Genomic DNA, 17228 nt, shown 5'->3' on the forward strand with positions numbered 1-17228 from the left:
TGTGTCGAATTCTAAATCGCCTACCTGCGCAGTTTTGTATATTTCCTAGTTCGCCTGTAGTGTGCCGCTGTATGACTAGACAGCATATTAGCTGGCCAGATGGTTTTTCTTTTTCTTTGGCAGTTGCGAGGCATGCTACATCATATTTAACGGGTGTGGGCATTACGTGCACAATGGCGCATTCTACAGCACGCGAGGTTTCCAGTATGTTTTCTCCAAGAACTACCACAGCTGTGCTGCTTTTGCTCATTGTTGCAGCCACGGCGAGTCAAACCTTAGGCAGTGTATCTCCGAAAGACTTATGCTTGTTGGACCAAAGAGTGCCCGGATGGGGAGGAAACAACAAAGCAAAGATGTTCGTAAGTTACTTACGTATTTGCGAAAATGAATAGGTTAGGCACTACAATTATACCCGGTTGTTTACTGGTGGCTTCGTGTAGGCTCTCCAGCACAGTGCATCATTGAATTGCTTTAGTCATACCGCATTATGTAGCGGCAAGGCAGCCAGTTAATATGTGTAAGGAGATGCTTTCCCGTAGAAAACGTATATCTTTGTACAAACTTAAAGAAGGGAATTGCGCTAAAAAAGACACGGACGAGTAAGGACATGGACGGGCGCAAACTCGCGACTCATTTTATTCAGAAGGAACACAAATATATATACCTAGATTCTTATTGCCTAATCATTGCCTAAGCGCACATGCCAAGAACATTTTATTCTTTCTTATACAAATTTATACTGGAATCGTTTACACAATCATCACCTGACTTATCAATGTAAAAAGCTTCTGCGAGTTCACGTGCTACCTGGTTACGACTGCGCCTTAAGATTTTGGTTCTAGCCAGCAAAGGCTGGCATGCTTTATCAGGCGTAGCCAAAGGGCATGCGCCGCAATGTAAGGGCAAATTTGACCCTTTTTTCGTTAACCATAGAGAGCTTGTGTTCCCTTAGTCGTTCATTTATACAACGGCCCGTCTGGCCAATGTAAACTTTTCCACATGTCAGGGGAATTTCATACACAACCCCGACCGAACACCTGACAAACTGGGTGGCGTGACGTTTGGTGCAGTCTCGCACGCATTCCTCGCCGGAGACAATCCGGGGGCACAAACTTGCGCGGGGCAGAAAATACCACCTGCACACCGTAGCGATTGGCTACATTCTTCAGGTTGTGGGAGACCCTATGAATATAGGGGAGAACCGCCGGTCTGGTCTTCGGTTGACCGCCACCATCTTGAGGTGTTCTAGGTTTCGAGCTTTGCAGAAGCTTCTCTGCCACAGCAGCCACGACGGAAACGGGAAAACCAGCCTTCTGCAACCTGCCAATCTGATTGTTGAGGCTGTCATTTACCAGGTGAACACATGATTTCTGCAGGGCTTCCTTCAGGCACAGCATAACAATGGCACGTTTTACCGTCTTAGAATGAGCGGACTCAAAAGGCAACAGGTCTTTCCGGGCTCGTGGTGAGTACATCCAACACGTGTGATCTGGTGTTAAAGTGATGTTAATATCTAAAAACTGCAATCTATCTTGTTCAGGTAATTCGAGGGTGAAGGTTGGACCCCTCCCGTGTCGTTTAAAGACAGATAAGGTCTCTTGCACGGTAACCGTGTGTGTCAAACCGGGTTGCTTCTTAAACATCACCAAATAATCGTCCACGTATCTAAAAACTTTAAGAACCATCTTGTCGTCCAAATAACACACCAGATCACGATCAATGCTGGCCAGGAAAATGTTAGCCAGTACCGGCGCCACACAAGACCCTATGCAAATGCCCTGACGTTGAACATGAAAATGGTTGTCAAAAGTTACAAAAGTGGACTCAAGATAAAATTCTAGTAGCTTCATGAAATTGTCCACGGTTAGGCCGCTAGTATTCTGAAAATCTACTACACCATTTTCGTCGATGCAAGACCTAACTGCACAAAATAGGTCATCATGCGGTATAGAAAAGAACAGGTTTTCTATGTCAAAAGAGACAGCGTAGCCTAAAGATGAGGAACCCTGTAGGAAAGAAACCACATCACCTGAATTCTTCACAACAAAAGGGTCTTGTATAACTAAATTCCTTAAACACTTTTCGAGAAAAGAGCTAATCTCTCGTTGCCACGTATCCCTTTAACTCACAATACACCGGAACGGCTTGTCATCTTTGTGCGTCTTCACGGTAAAAAACAGTTCTAGGCTGTTGCGCTTACAGTTGTTAATAGCTCTTGAAAGTCTATCTAAAGCCAAGTCCTTGCACAGTTCTATGGCTTGAGCCTTTACCATGGAAGTCTTCAGGTTTTTGGTGACAAAGTTCCTTCCGACGGCCTCAACGGCTTTGTCATGAAACATCCCCTTTGGTAGCACGGCAAATCCTCCCTCCTTGTCCGCCTGTGGAAGCATCAGCTGATGTTCTTTGAAGAAGGAGACGACTTCTTCGGCGTCCCTTTTCACAGTTGACTGTCTTAGGCACGCAGGCACTCGAGGCTTGGTGGCCGTACGCAGCAGGCACTCGACCCCATCAAGAAGACACCTTTCATGGTCCTCTTCACCAGTTTTGCGCGCCACTTGTCGATTCAACGACAGCAACTCGTGCGCTGGCACATTAAGCTCCATGCTGAACTTAGGTCCTTTCTTTAGCACATCGGCTATCTTGGGTGGCTTCGTACAAATTTTCAAATAACATAAAAGTAGTACTTAGGCGTCATTGTTTCAATCGACTGTTACAGAACGCGCTCGCTATGGCATGCGGGGTGCTTCTGAATTTAGACCTAGAATGGGTGAAAGCATCGCGAAAAACGAGGAAACACGGAAGAAACGCACACCGCAGTGTCTGTGGTGTGTGTCAGCCCTTCTAGATTATGTTCAGCTGACTTGCCAAGCGTTGCACACTTGTGTAATTTAGACCACCCTGGTTCCCCTTAACTACAAAGCAGCCAAAGCGCGGTATATGAGCGTTCTCCACTTAGCCATCATCGGAATGCTACCATCACAGCCGGAAGTCGAACCCTCTACGTCGTGCGCAGCAAGCAGACAGCTGTGGGTACTGAGCCATGGCATGGGTGCGCCGGAAAGAGGGTGTGGCAGACGGCTTAGGAGAGTGCGGGACACTGTTGGTGTCATATCTACGAGTAAGGTTGTCCGTCACCTTAGGTACGGTGAGCCCAAATACCGCTGCGTTACCACGGATGCACTGGCCTGTATTGGGCAGGTTGGCTACTCCTACAGTGTTGTAGGGTCTATCGGGTACTTTTGTAAAGATAGGTACGAGTACCTGGGGCTCGTTGCCTGGGTATTTCATGTGTACACAATGTGTCCCGAATCCTGCTCTTTTTTTTTTATTGCGATAAAGACTTGCCCTTATGGCATAATTCTTGGTGCGCATATGTGTATTATATGTGTGCTGTGGGGCCTGTGTTGTGTATGAATTGAAGCAGTGTTTTCTGGAATCTGTTGTCATGTATCCAGCGGTCATAGCTGGTTGTTACACTGTAGCGGAGGCCGGCTTGCAGTTGCACACTTGAGTTTTACTCCTCAGTGCTCAACTATGCGGTGCATTGAGTGGCGCACGCATAGGAGTTTTTCTAAGCAACTGCACCTATGACTGAAGGCATAAATTCGTGATAGTTATGTAAGATGAAATGTGCGTTGTTTTTTATTTGTTTTCCTTGCAGACTAGGAGGAAAGGCCAGGCCTGTAAGAACACTGAGGAGTGTCAAATGCATTTGTGTTGCCTAGTACGCCAATCGGTGGGTACTTGCCAGCCGCTGGCTATGTGCGGACAAAAGTGCTCGGAAGATCAGCTCAGGGGTGGCTGCTATTATATGTACTGCCCCTGCAAAGCCGGAATAGGTAAGAAGCTAGAATTTAATGAGCATTGAATCTCGGTGCTCAGTCCCACAATTCCATCGCAACGTCGCAAGTGCAACGAGCCTCTGCCCTGTGTTGGCGACTTCACTAACGCGTAGTTCGAATTACCACTGCCGTGATCTTTTTTTGTTCTACTGCTGTGCATACAATTGATTTATTTATTACTACCCTGACACAATTTCTTTCTTACTATGTCTTTTCTTGCGTTGGTAATGTACCATTTACTTTTTTTTCCAGCGCAAGAGTTTTAGCCCCTAATTTCAAAGCCATATGGCATGGTAAATCTTTATTCTGGTCCTTCGCAACGTGCGTCAACACGTAGCGGGCCGCTCCCACGTCGGTACAGAAAGACCGAGCCTCTGTGCTACGTCGCGGGCCCGATAGACAGCCCCTAGATGTGCTTTGATATAGGGCTTGCTTATTCGAAAATTGATTTTGTTTAGGTGACATGTTTTCTACTACGGCGGAACAGATAAGCTCATATTATTACGAATACATTTCCAGTTATTACGAATACATTCCCACTCCCATTTAGCTGGGACACTCTGTATGTACGCGCTTCTGGAACATATTTAAACCTGAAAGTGTGTGCCTTATAGATTGCACTAGAATATGGTAATCTGGAAATATTATAGTAGATGTACAATTTCATGCGTGTTTGTTGTCTGTGTACTTCATTTTCTCGCTGTAAAAAGCCGTGTTTAGCCCGGTGTTTTATTCATATGACAAAGCTATACTTCTTGAAGGAGTGCGTATAGTAAGTGTATTTCGCGCATTCTGTCAATCGACTATTGACGTACTCTCTGATATGTCATGTTTCAGGGGCTTGTGAGAACGGTACATGCTTGCGATGACTTTTCAAATATATGGTCCTTAGGTAAGTCACCAAATTTTCATGAAACGAAAAATGAGTAAGCGCCATGCGGTGAGTGTTCGGGCCCACTCCCGCAACAAGCGAATGGTCTACCGGGGTGCGACATTGCTATAAGGGCGGCACGCAATAACACTGGTGGGCCTTACTTTGGGTGAACAATAAAGATCCCCAGGTGGTATTAGTAAGTCTGGAGTCCCCCTTTACGGCGTGCTTCATAATTTATTTCAGTTAGACTTGCTGGGACTCACGCAAACCAACACTGAATTTATTCGGGCTCAACGTAACTCTAGGGTTACGGGCTTAGAATGAGTCCGACATATTTCGACTTACGGAAACAAGGATTCGTTCGGACTTAAACTTACCTGGGCTAACAATGATGCTGGCGCAGGGTAGGAGGGAGCGAGTGGTGATGCATGGAGTTTGCGCTTTCCTCGGGTGTTTTATTTTTAAGGTATCTTGGACAAAGAGTGAAGGGCTACGCCCGATCACCGGAATTAGAAAAAAAAGGGAAAAGAAAAATGGCGCCAGAATCCATGTCACGATGACCGTCGACCGTAGTGCGATCAGCATCGAAGCAATGTACGGGCACACCGCGCGGTTTAAGTCACGTGTATTTATTATCTGTAACACTCATTTTTAGACTTTCGTTGTTTCGGCTATATAGGACGTAAATTTTCTGCGGCATCCACCCACATTGCTGTGGCACTCGCTTACCAAAGTCGCCATTGAGCATGAAGCTGTGATGACTAATGTATGACCATGGCAATATGAAGAAGGAATGACGTCGATCGAGCGGCCAAGGTGATATGACCACAGCGTTACGACAACCAGATGACAATTCCGAAATGACGACGATAATATAAAGAAGACAGCGTCACAACGCCGGCATGAAGACAATGGGAAAGAGACGAGTGTAAGACAACACCGGCGTAAAAAGGACGGTATGACGACAACAAGATAAAAATGTGGAATAACGAATATAGAACAGTGACGACTGAATGCGACAACAGCACGTCAATCGGTAGATGAAAGTGACTGTCTCACGAGGATGCAATAGCGTTCATGCCATGACAAGGGTGGTCTCTTATGAACGACGACGGCACGATTACAATAGAATGAAAGAGACTGAGCGACGTTGGCAATTTGATAAGGACGGTACGACGACAATGTGCTGATATTTCTTAAGTGACGAAGATGGGCAAACAGAAGTGATACGATGGTGGCGTGACGAAGATCATTTGAAGATAGAGTGACGAAGATGGAACGCCCGCGACAGCATCACGACGATTGCGTCACGATGACTGTATGACGGCGATGCGTTGATACGGCTACAGCATGACGAGAGTACCATGATGAAGCTGTGATGACGATAAACAAACCGCCACCATAGCATGATGACGACGGTATGGCGACAAATGTGTGACAACAAATTTATTCTGACACGAGTTAACAGCGATGGCGTCACGAGAACGACATGACGAGAGTCGCATGACGAAAAAGGAGTGTCAACAATGCAATAAGCACGACGGCCTTACGGTGACGCTATGACAACAGATGCATCGTGACTGTGTGACGAGCATGGCATGACGACTGTCAGTTCACAAAAGTGGGATGATGGCGATGCATCGACTGCGACAGCATCCCGATTATATACATATAGTTAATGGCCCAAGCTATTATGAGGCGTAGAAGGCATGACGACGGTGGCATGACTAGAGTGAAATGACAACTCTGCAATGGCAACGATGGAGTGACCACGACGGTATCCCGACCGTTTACATGACGACGAGTGTGGGACGACGATGGCGAGTCGATGACAGCATGATGAAAGTCGGCTGACGAAGCTAAGTGGCAATGCTAGAACGACTACAAGGGCATCGCGATGACGGTACGATAATGAATGCACGACGACTGCATGATGGCGATAACATGACAACGACGGCAAGACGGCAGTTGGAGAAGAAAGCTGGAATGAAGGCGATGCAAAGATTATGGCGATATCATGACCACCAGTACGTACACACTGGTCCACGTTATTAGACAAGCGAAGTCAGTATGCGTTGTAGGTATAACGACGACGGCGGGACAGCAGTCGCATGACGATGCTGGAGTGACTACGATTGAGTGACTGCTACTGCATCACGACCACGATCACATACCCGGTCCCCGTGACAGGAGGAGGAAATAACTTAATTGGGTCCTGAGGAACCCCGCCCCACCCCCTCTTGGTTTAGTGGTCGGCAGGGGTCGCGGGCCGCACCCACGTTGGGACGGGAAGTCCGTGAGCCTCCGCCCTTTCGTGAGCCCTCTGGACGGCCCGGAGCTGGGTCTGGTGGTCGTCGCTTAGCAGGGCGTCCACCCAGTCTTCTTCTTTGCTGAACACGGTGCCGCTTAACGCGGAGCATTGCCAGAGCATGTGCGATAGCGAGCAGTACGATTCGCCGCAGTCTGGACATTGCGGCTCCACGTCCGGTGAATAAAGGCTCAGTCTACCTATCGAGGGGAACGACCATGTTTGCAGCATTCTGAATATAGATGACTGTGGTCTAGTCAGTTTAGCGTGGGGGAGCGGGAAGGTCCTCCTCGACAGCTGATAATGCGTTGTGATTTCGTTGAAGGTGAGCAGTGGGTCTCGGTGCTCGGTGCTCGGTGGGTCCCGCCACTTCACTCGCCACGATCGCCGCGGCGCATGAGTCCTCGCGCGCATCCGTGCGCCAGCTCGTTGGCGTTGGGAAAGTCGGGGCGCACGTCGGCCCCCATGTGGGCGGGAAACCATTTGAGGATGTGATAACCCGCGGCTCCCTCGCTGCCGAGGACGGCCGCCGCTTTCCGCGATATTGAGCGCGAGGCAAATGCTCTGGCCGCCGATCGCGAATCTGTGTACACGTAAGGACGTTCGGGGTGCCTCATTGCCATGGCTATTGCCACCTGTTCGGCCACCTCGGACGTTACCCCCTTGACCAATGCTGCGTTAATGATCGTACCATCCCAGCCTCCCCGTACTGGGCCGCGTCTACAAATGCCGCCACTCCCAGGCAGTTGGCGGTCGATTTCAGCAGTGCTCGGGCCCTCGCCTTTCGGCGCCCCTCGTTGAATTGCGGGTGGACGTTTCTCGGAAGCGGTTCTACCTTAAAAGTGCCCCAGACCGCCGCGCTGAGCGCGACGCTGCGTGCGTTGCACTCTGCCTCTGCATTTATCCCTGCTTCTTCCAAGATGCGTCTGCCGGCCCTGGTGGTCGACGGCCGCACGACCTGTCCCTTGGTCTGTGCTTCGATGATTTCTGCTAGCGAATTGTGGACCTCTAGCCGATCGAGCCTTGACAACATGCGCTATTATGCGGGCGTGAGATGGATGGATGGATGGATGGATGGATGGATGGATGGATGGATGGATGGATGGATGGATGGATGGATGGATGGATGGATGGATGGATGGATGGATGGATGGATGGATGGATGGATGGATGGATGGATGGATGGATGGATGGATGGATGGATGGATGGATGGATGGATGGATGGATGGACGGACGGACGGACGGACGGACGGACGGACGGACGGATGGATGGATGGATGGATGGATGGATACGTGGAGTACTCAAATATTGATAATCGCAATAACACCAGGGCAGAGTGCAGCACAATGTAAATCTCGGACATGGTCATACACTAGCAAAATTAATAGGTTTCACTTGCCGTATATCTGTGGAAACTTCCCGACAAATGTTAAGCTGCATAAGTGTTTGGATGTCACGACAACTTCCTGTTTAAAATGGCGAAAACATATAGCTAACATTTATTATATCCCGGGACGCAAACTGGTATTCTTAAAACACTAATTACACAGCTCCATCTGTCAGTTAAGAATAAAGGCATATAAAGCAATACTCAAACCCTCTCCTGAATGCGCGAATATCAGCCCTCCCCCCCAAGCATTGGTTAACAACGAGCCGGAAAAAATTCAACGCACCGCCACTTGCATTGTTTGTCTATAACAGCTACAGGTGCAGACGCTCTCCATCTCAGATGCTATTCTCAGTGAAATCACATTTTAGACTCGTTGACAAACAGACGTAAATAAGCAAGTCTTATTATTCCATTCACTCTATTTTGAAAACGTGCGTCTAGAACCAGAAGGGCATATGAAGAGAAGATAAGCCTAGGGCATCTCATCATGAGCGAAACAAGAGTGTTAAAGCTGTTTTTTTTTTCGCGCACAAACTTGAATTCCCTGCCTGATAATTCAAAGTTGCTCGGTTTAGTAGAGTAGTTCAAGTGTAACTTTTTTATTTAGTTTATTTCATCACCTGGTTTCATTTGTTGGTTTTGGTTAGTCTAATGTATTGCACTTTTTTTAGCATTTGAAATCCTTTTTCTATTTACAAGTTTGATCGAAACGTTGTAACAGTGGCTGTACATATCTGTTTGCCCACTCCTGCTTCCAACCATTGTAGTTCGCTAAACTGAACAAACAAATAACAAAAAATGAATTTCATTTTTTTAGGTAGGAGGAGGCTTGTGCTATCATTTTGCGCTGTTCTTAATTCGGAGGTCTGTAAAAAGCAGGCAAAACATAAAATGGAAACCTGTGCCAACTTCATTCTTGCAAGCCGCTACAGTGCTGGTCTTAAACACGCAGTGAACAAATTAATTATGCCAATCAAAAGGACTGTTATGGGCACAAATCTAACATGCAGAACTTCTTGAGGTGCGTGCGACAGTCATGCACAAGTTCAGGTTTGCCTTAGGTGGGAAATGGATGGCTTGCGCTGTGATTTCTTACAACTTGGCTACGACCGTCTGCTTACCGAAGTACATAAGGGTGACATGGTCAGACACAAAGCTCACCGCTATAGTCGCGGGCTACTTTCTGTGGCTATGCAGGGAAAGCTATAGTGGCAAAGCATGCACAATTTACAGCGCTTCTGAAAAGAGTCCCGCGTTTTCACCCACCTTAGTCTAAGCTGGAGTAGAGAGTGCTGCTGGCGGACAATGCAGGAGCGCACGTATTTGTGGACGAAGGTGTACATCCCTCACCAATAATATTGTAGGCGAAGCCGTGTGTAGGTTTTTGACGCTCCACCGTGACCACACTGCGGGTCAGAATGAAAAGCGGAGCATAAATCTTGTCGTAGGTGGCGAGGCACTACTAAGAGCCATTCGGCGGCTGCACTGCTCGTGTCGTAATTCAGGAGGTCCTCTATCTCATAGAATTCATCGTGTTGCCATCATGTTCACACGACGTCATATTAGGTTGGGACTTTCTCTCCACACATCATGCGATCATTGACTGCGCCCGCGCCGAAATCGAGCTGTTTCAGTTTTCGACCGATATTATCACTAACCATAAGACCATTGTCGCAAAATCTCTGTTTCAGAAGACACCGTTATACCTACCTGGTCTTCCACTCTTGTCAGTATCTCTTGCGACTATGTTGATGACGGCACAGTACTCTTCGCTCCGTCTGAACTCTTAGTTAGCCGCCGTTCACTACCCCGCACCTCCACCAATTGTAAAGGAAGCTTATTCGGGTCGCAGAGAAGCAGCGACCAACGCGGCACCAGCAGGTAGGGCGCAGCCAGCGAACGAACTGGGTACGATTCACGCGATAGCAACGGGGCTTTTTCAGCCTGCCGATCGTCTTCGTCACAATTTATTTATTTATTTATTTATTTATTTATTTATTTATTTATTTATTTATTTATTTATTTGTGCTCAAGGGTAATAGCATTAGAGAGGAAGTGGAAAAAATACAATCATAACGACAACAACAAGATACAGTTAGTTACAATAACAATTTCAGACAGGCATGAACTTAAAAAATGCTGGTTAGTGCCTCACAAAAACGTTGTTTATCAATTATTGAAGCGATGTCCATAGGAAGGTGTTTCCACTCAATTGCTGTGCGCGGAAGAAAAGATGGGGAAAATGTTTTTGTTTTACAAAATGAAGTACCGACCTCAAGGTGAGGATCAATCCGATGGGAATATAAATTGAAGGTACCAATAAACACCTGTTACTCACTGCCACTAACAACTTGACTTACATCCTGCTGGCATCATCCAAACGTTTCTATCGACCTGTGCTCGAGACATGCGAATACCGACCACAAAAAATATGAAGTTCCCGTGAGCTACTACTTCAAACTTTAGAAGCAGCTTCATGACCAAACACTGGAGGAGGCGATCGTTCAAAGTAGCGATGTAATAACATCAGCAATAGTTAAACTTTAGTACAAATAAAAATGTAAAGTACTCAGATCCCACGTTCCCACGTCAGTGCGATAAATCACAGTTAAGGATAGATAGTAATATCTTTTTCTTGTGGCCAGCAGTTTTGCGCTCAGGGTCACAGGCCAACAGCAGAGCAACGCAATAATTTTGATGCCAATGAATTGCTCTTGGCAGATAACGGTTACAAAATATCATGTACAAATGACGTCGACAGGAAGCTTAACGCAGTCGCTTGCCCTTCGTCGCTGGTTTTTTGTGATGTTAATTACCCTTGCAAAAATTACCAACTGAATTGTAGAGCCTCCTGTCATCGCTGCCGCAAGGAGGCAGGGTCGTTATTTTAAATATATGTTAACGTCAGTGGACATTCGTCACGCCTGCCGACGTGCGGTGCATGGAGAAAAGCACACAGGAAGGAGTCGGACAACTCAGGTGGAAACGCACAACCAGTTGCATCTACAATAATGAGACAGAATATGAACTGAGGCGAACATGAAGACACAAGACACTACGAACAGAAATTGTGAGCCGCTACGAGCAAAGGTTTACCGTGGTCTCTGCAATTCTAAAACTCTCCACTTGTTCCTGCGGGAATCGCTTACCTGTACTCACGCTCGCACGACCTAGAAGTCAACGAAATGTTCGATAGTACCATGGAAGTGCTCATTGACTGGGCAAAACAGGTCAGGCGGGTCTGGTGCTTCTGGCGCTAGCTGTGACTTACGATGGCTTCCGATAGGTGTAGGTGCTGCTGGTAGTAAGCGCCGAAGGCAGGAGTGGCAACTATGCACACCAGCACCGCGTCTCAGGGCTGCCTACCGGTTGTCCTAGGCACCCACGACCACCCATGCATGGCGCACAGCCATCGTCACTAGCCCAGCCGCCCTCAATCTCGCCAGCGGTACCTGGTAGCACCGCAATGCCACTTGGCCTCGGACACCGCTCTTTCTCAGCAGTGCCCGGCTGCCTCTCTTGATCGCTGACTCCGGCTCGTTGAATTTCCAATAAAGTCTGCCGCATTCGATGTCTTTCGTTGGTGGCTGCCGTCTCCTTCTCCAGCCGGGTATGTCTTCTCCTCTGTTGTCTCGAGACCACCTCTTTTGGGACACACGTTCTCCATACGAGCGCCGATCACAGCAGAGCCCACCGTAGAAGCTCCACGAAGCCGTCCCTGATCGAACCATTCCATTCACGATCTTCACTTCCTTTATTTGACCGCGTACGCACATGTGGCCTAGATGCCATGGGGCGCGTTGACGCTTCATTGGCGAGGTCTTTGAGTCATCGCTCGCTTCTTTGTCCCACGTGTCCGCACGGGGTCGTTCTGTCACTTCTTTTTCATTCACCGCATTTACACATTGCGATATGAAAGTCAAGGCGACATTTCCTTTCCGGCAGTCACTGCAGCCTCTTCGTTTCCATGGTGCCCTCTCAAACCGGCCGGGCGTGCTCGCTACTGAACTTCACAATTATTACACTTATCCAATCGCTTTTGTCTAGAGCAAAAGTACCTTGTTTCCTTTAGATGCGCTCATATTGTGCGATATTCTTTTGTAATGCGTTTCACAACGTGAGCCTTATACATTGCTTCAAAGAGAGGCACTCTGTGAACGAATGGAATGATAGTACGTAGTTCAGTAGTTGCGTGATATGTGCTGCAGTTTCAGTGCTAGAACCTGAATCAAATGTGGTAGCACCTGTAATTGTAGATGACACAAGTGCCATTGTGACCTCGAGTAATGAAGATGAACAGTTCCAAATAATATTAGTATTGGTAGAACTCTTCGTGTCATTGCTGTACACTCATTAGGCAATGCAATTTTGCGCAGAAAACAGCGATAAAAGCAGCGAGGTGCCTTTCAAATATCGTCAAATAAGCAAAATAAAAACAAACCATCAAGCTTCGATGCGAATTCAAAGTGCAGGCTGCAGTTTGGGGAAGTGGAGTACCCGACCTGCTAACAGAGGACATAATGATAGCCACATCACTGAAATCCATGACTTACGAAGATTCGCACCGCGCTCGACGCCGCCGCTCATATTGAGAGGGGCAGAGATTTGTACTTTCTTCAGGAGTTCTGCTTCTAGATGCTTCACCATCGTACCATGCGACAGGAGTAATCGACACCATGGCAAAACGAGTGGGTTGCCGTTGGTTAAACGTCCTTATTCACTTCTTAGTCCTGAAGGGCTGCTGAGACGTGACTTGGGAAGGGGCTGGGGTGCAAAGCTGAAAAGGTAGAGTGGTGTGTAGTAAACATACTTGACGCTGCCGGCTTTCCGTTTGTGTTTCCAAGGCTTGGATATGTATAACCACTTCAGGTTTGGCGAGGCTCAGCTAACGGAAATGCAGAGTGTGCGTGATCAGTGTTGATCTGTATGATCAAAGCCTTTGAGGAAGTCAATTGGTCCAGGGAGAGGATAAATTCTTATTGAAAAGGCAGAGAGGTCGGCTTCAGCTCGTATGCTTTGCCCTGCTCATCTGCGGCGGGGATGTAGGAAACGTGCCAAACATTAGTGATGAAAGGTCATGGCGAGCATAGGACGAAGGGAACCATATATACAATAGGCTACGTAATACAGTGTTTTCGGTAGTCTTAGTCCAGTCCGATGCTCCGCAGATAGTTCATAGCAGCGCATCTGAGCAGTTTTGTTGCTATGCATTAACACACTGAAGCCGAAAAAGAACCTTCCGACAAAATATAGGCAGCACGCAAGCATTGGACCAAATACGGCCCACTTCTGGCAGGAAATGGTAACAGCTCTGGCCCAAAGCTGCCATTTGGTCAAACTGCAGCACAAGCTAATGCTCACCCAGTGCTGTGCCAACGTAGAGTGGACATACAGCCAGTGCAGCAGCCAATTTAAGACTGCCCAATAATGGCACCACAGCTTTTTCTTGGGCTGGCTGGTGCTTGCTGAATGACCTAATTTTGTAGAACAAATACTGCGGAAAGATTATCATTGACAGACACAGCAGAGAAAAAGACGGCGCTAGCAATGAGTTGCCAGCATAGCGCCAACGCTGGGCCATATCACCGTCATTATCAATGTGAGCTTTGGCCCAACCCCGACTTTGTGACGAATTTTTAACATGCGCTGACTTGAGCGTACGCAGCCATTAGTACCGCCAACCCATTCCTAGCGGCGAATATATTAGTACAAGAAGCCAGCGCGAAACACAGATTAAAATTAGATCTGGGAACTCCAATAGACGTTACAAACTCCTTATTGCAAATAAATAGGTACCAAAGAGGCATTTCCCGTGGAGGAAGCAGGTCGAGACTGGGCTATTTTTTTTCTGGGCTATTTTAAATAAACAAGTGACAGAGCGGCCCCCCATGTGGAGCTAGGTGACTGATGGTGACATAGACCGGGGCCACGAAGGTAGGAATTTATTAAGGTGTTGAAGATGGTGAGCTGGCCCACGCTTTTAGAGCAGGAAACTGACGTCACCAGGTAAATCCGCGCCCTGATGGTGGTGGGCTGGCCTGAACACTGAGCACAGAGGTTAAGAACAGGTTGCTTGACATTTGTTGCCAACTCACGCACCGACTTCCCCTTAATTTGAAGTGGATGCTTGCGCCGGATAATAGTCACGAATATTATCAAGGTGCGTATAAAAAAATTTTGGCAATGTTTTCATGTTGACAAATCGCTATACTACAAGCATAAACTTCGAACGAACGTGAAGGTGGCAAGCAATAAATATTGATACAAGAAGTTTGTGAGGCAACGTTTTTGGATATTGAAACACCTGAAATCGAGGGTTCGACGGAAGCCCGTCTGGTCGGGATGAAGCATTGAAGAAGTAAAACCAAGGACACCGACCAACATAGAAGTGCTAAAAAAAAAATCTAAAAGACGTTTCGGCTTCGCTACGGAAGCCTTGTTCACAATGGGATGACGGAAGGTTCATGGAAGTTTATGTATGCTTTAGAACGTAACGTAAGCAGCGCGTGTATGACGGTGGGAGGGTTCCCTCATTTCGATTAAGCGTGTGACGTGTTTTTTGTATCTCCAGTGACTCCAGATACAGACGCGATTTTTGGTTTCTTTCTTGGCCGATAATTCTTGAGCGATCCCAGTCGATATCATGGCCCGTTGCATCCGCGTGCTCGGCAAGGGCATTCGACACTGTACGCTTCTTTTCGACATCTTTCTGGTGCTGTCTCAGTCTCTGCTTGAAGTTGCCGGATTCACCGATGTATGCGTAGTCGCAATCTGCGCAGGGTATCTTATATACCACGCCGGGAAACGATTCTCTCGGAAGCCTGTCCTTTCCGCCGACGAGCGCTTGCCTCAGCTTACAAACGGGCACGTGCGCCACCTCAACGTCATAACTGCGTAGAACGCGAGACAGGGTTTCGCTTATCCCTGGAACGTAAGGTATGGCAGCACGCTTTCTTGGTCGCGGACTGGTCGGACGTGCAGGATTGGACAGACGGCGCTCCACAGCAGTCAAAAAGGATGTGGGGTAGCCGCTTGCCGAGAGATCACCTCGCACGTGGTCCAAGTCAGTGGAACGGCTTTCTGCTGTGGTGCAAATGCGGTTCGTACGGTTGAGCAGTGAGGCAGCAACCGACCTTTTGTGAGCGTCAGGATGAACGGATTGAAAGTTCAGGTAGTGGCCAGTGTGTGTGTCCTTACGGTACACGCTGAACGAGAGCCGTCCATCGCGTCTGGTGACAAGTACATCTAAAAAAGGGAGTCTGCTGTCGACCTCTGTCTCAACCGTGAATTGAATGGCCTTTTCTTGACTGTTTAGGTGCGCAGTGAACGAATCCAAAGCGGTGCGCCGAATCAGACAAAAACAGTCGTCCACATAGCGCAGAAAAACTTTTGGCCTAGGGCTGAAGGACGCGAGAGCACGCCTTTCCAAACATTCCATCGTAAGATTGGCAGCGGTAACAGAGACGGATGCACCCATTGCCGTACCGTGGACTTGCCTGTAGAAGACCTTGTCGAAACAGAAGTACGTGTTTCCAAGGCAAAAACAGAGGAGCCTCTTGAGGTCGGGAACGTCAATGGGCGACCTGTCTGGCAAAAAACACGTCACACGCCTAATCGAAATGAGGGAACCCTCCCACCGTCATACACGCGCTGCTTACGTCACGTTCTAAAGCATACATAAACTTCCATGAACCTTCCGTCATCCCATTGTGAACAAGGCTTCCGTAGCGAAGCCGAAACGTCTTTTAGATTTTTTTTTTTAGCACTTCTATGTTGGTCGGTGTCCTTGGTTTTACTTCTTCATTGAAACACCTAATACACGTTCCTTGGAAAGTGTTGCAGAGCACAATCAAAACACAAACACCAAGTGCACAGTATCCGCCCGTCTTCTTTATACCACAGCTTTATACCATGAACCTAGTCAACGTGGCAATTCAGAATTAAAGGCCAACTGCAACAATAATTTGAGCAGCATAAAAAGCGTAATTTTCATGGGGTAAATATATAACAGCCTCCGTGCAAAACTTTCAAAGTCATATTCAAAATGATTGTATGAGCGAAAGCGAGTGAATGTAGGCATTTCCACAGTGAACGTAAAAAAATCTAATGATGCTTCTCCTTGCCAGAAATTATGCTTAACCTAGATCAATTAGAACAAGCGCGGCTCCTGGGCATGACTTGCGATATCAGGCAGCACCCGTGGCTTTATCAAAATGAAAGTGAACGTGCTGGAAATTGTGTCCTATTCACTAACCGCCATTTTCCCCTGTCATACGCTAAGGCGCTACTGAAAGGATGTTAATAAACAAATTAGGCAATTACCGGCCATGTAGCTTAGAACAGTAGTATATATAACACAAGAATTAACGCTTGCGTTGGCAGCCATTTATAGCATACATTCCAACACAACATAACTGAATTGTCCACTTGTACCCGCGAGGAAAACAACAATGCCAAATATTCTGTGTAAAGTATTTTGTCCGCTGCGATACAGCAAGTAATACTTTCAATAATAGTGAAGAGGTTTTTCTCGCCAAATTTGCCTGTACATTGTTGCACGACGTTGTATTTCATTTTATTTTATGTTTGTACTGCTAATACACAGAGACTTTTTGAAGCTTCCCTATCAAGCTTCGGGGAGAGCACTATCTAAGGAAGTTTATATACGAACCTACGTGTTCCCAGCAAAATATTCACACCCTACACTGAACTGTTGGATCAACTTCCTCTTATATGATTCTGGATATTTTGATAGCACTAAGAAGTAATTTTTATCATACGGCTTTCTAAACGTGCATGTATAGAAAAGCTT

The 17228-nt window shown here is 47.2% G+C and overlaps 1 long non-coding RNA gene across 1 annotated transcript in view; it reads left to right on the plus strand.

Annotated features, from left to right (window-relative positions):
* The window catches only part of LOC135899036 (uncharacterized), a 44771-nt gene that overhangs the window by 27312 nt on the left and 231 nt on the right, over nucleotides 1-17228 (plus strand). The window contains exons 3-5 of the long non-coding RNA XR_010563499.2: nucleotides 259-359; nucleotides 3662-3839; nucleotides 4680-4734. This is a non-coding gene — a long non-coding RNA (uncharacterized lncRNA). The remainder of the gene's footprint in view (nucleotides 1-258; nucleotides 360-3661; nucleotides 3840-4679; nucleotides 4735-17228) is intronic.

Source organism: Dermacentor albipictus, chromosome 7, assembly GCF_038994185.2.
Source record: "Dermacentor albipictus isolate Rhodes 1998 colony chromosome 7, USDA_Dalb.pri_finalv2, whole genome shotgun sequence".
NCBI lineage: Eukaryota > Metazoa > Arthropoda > Arachnida > Ixodida > Ixodidae > Dermacentor > Dermacentor albipictus.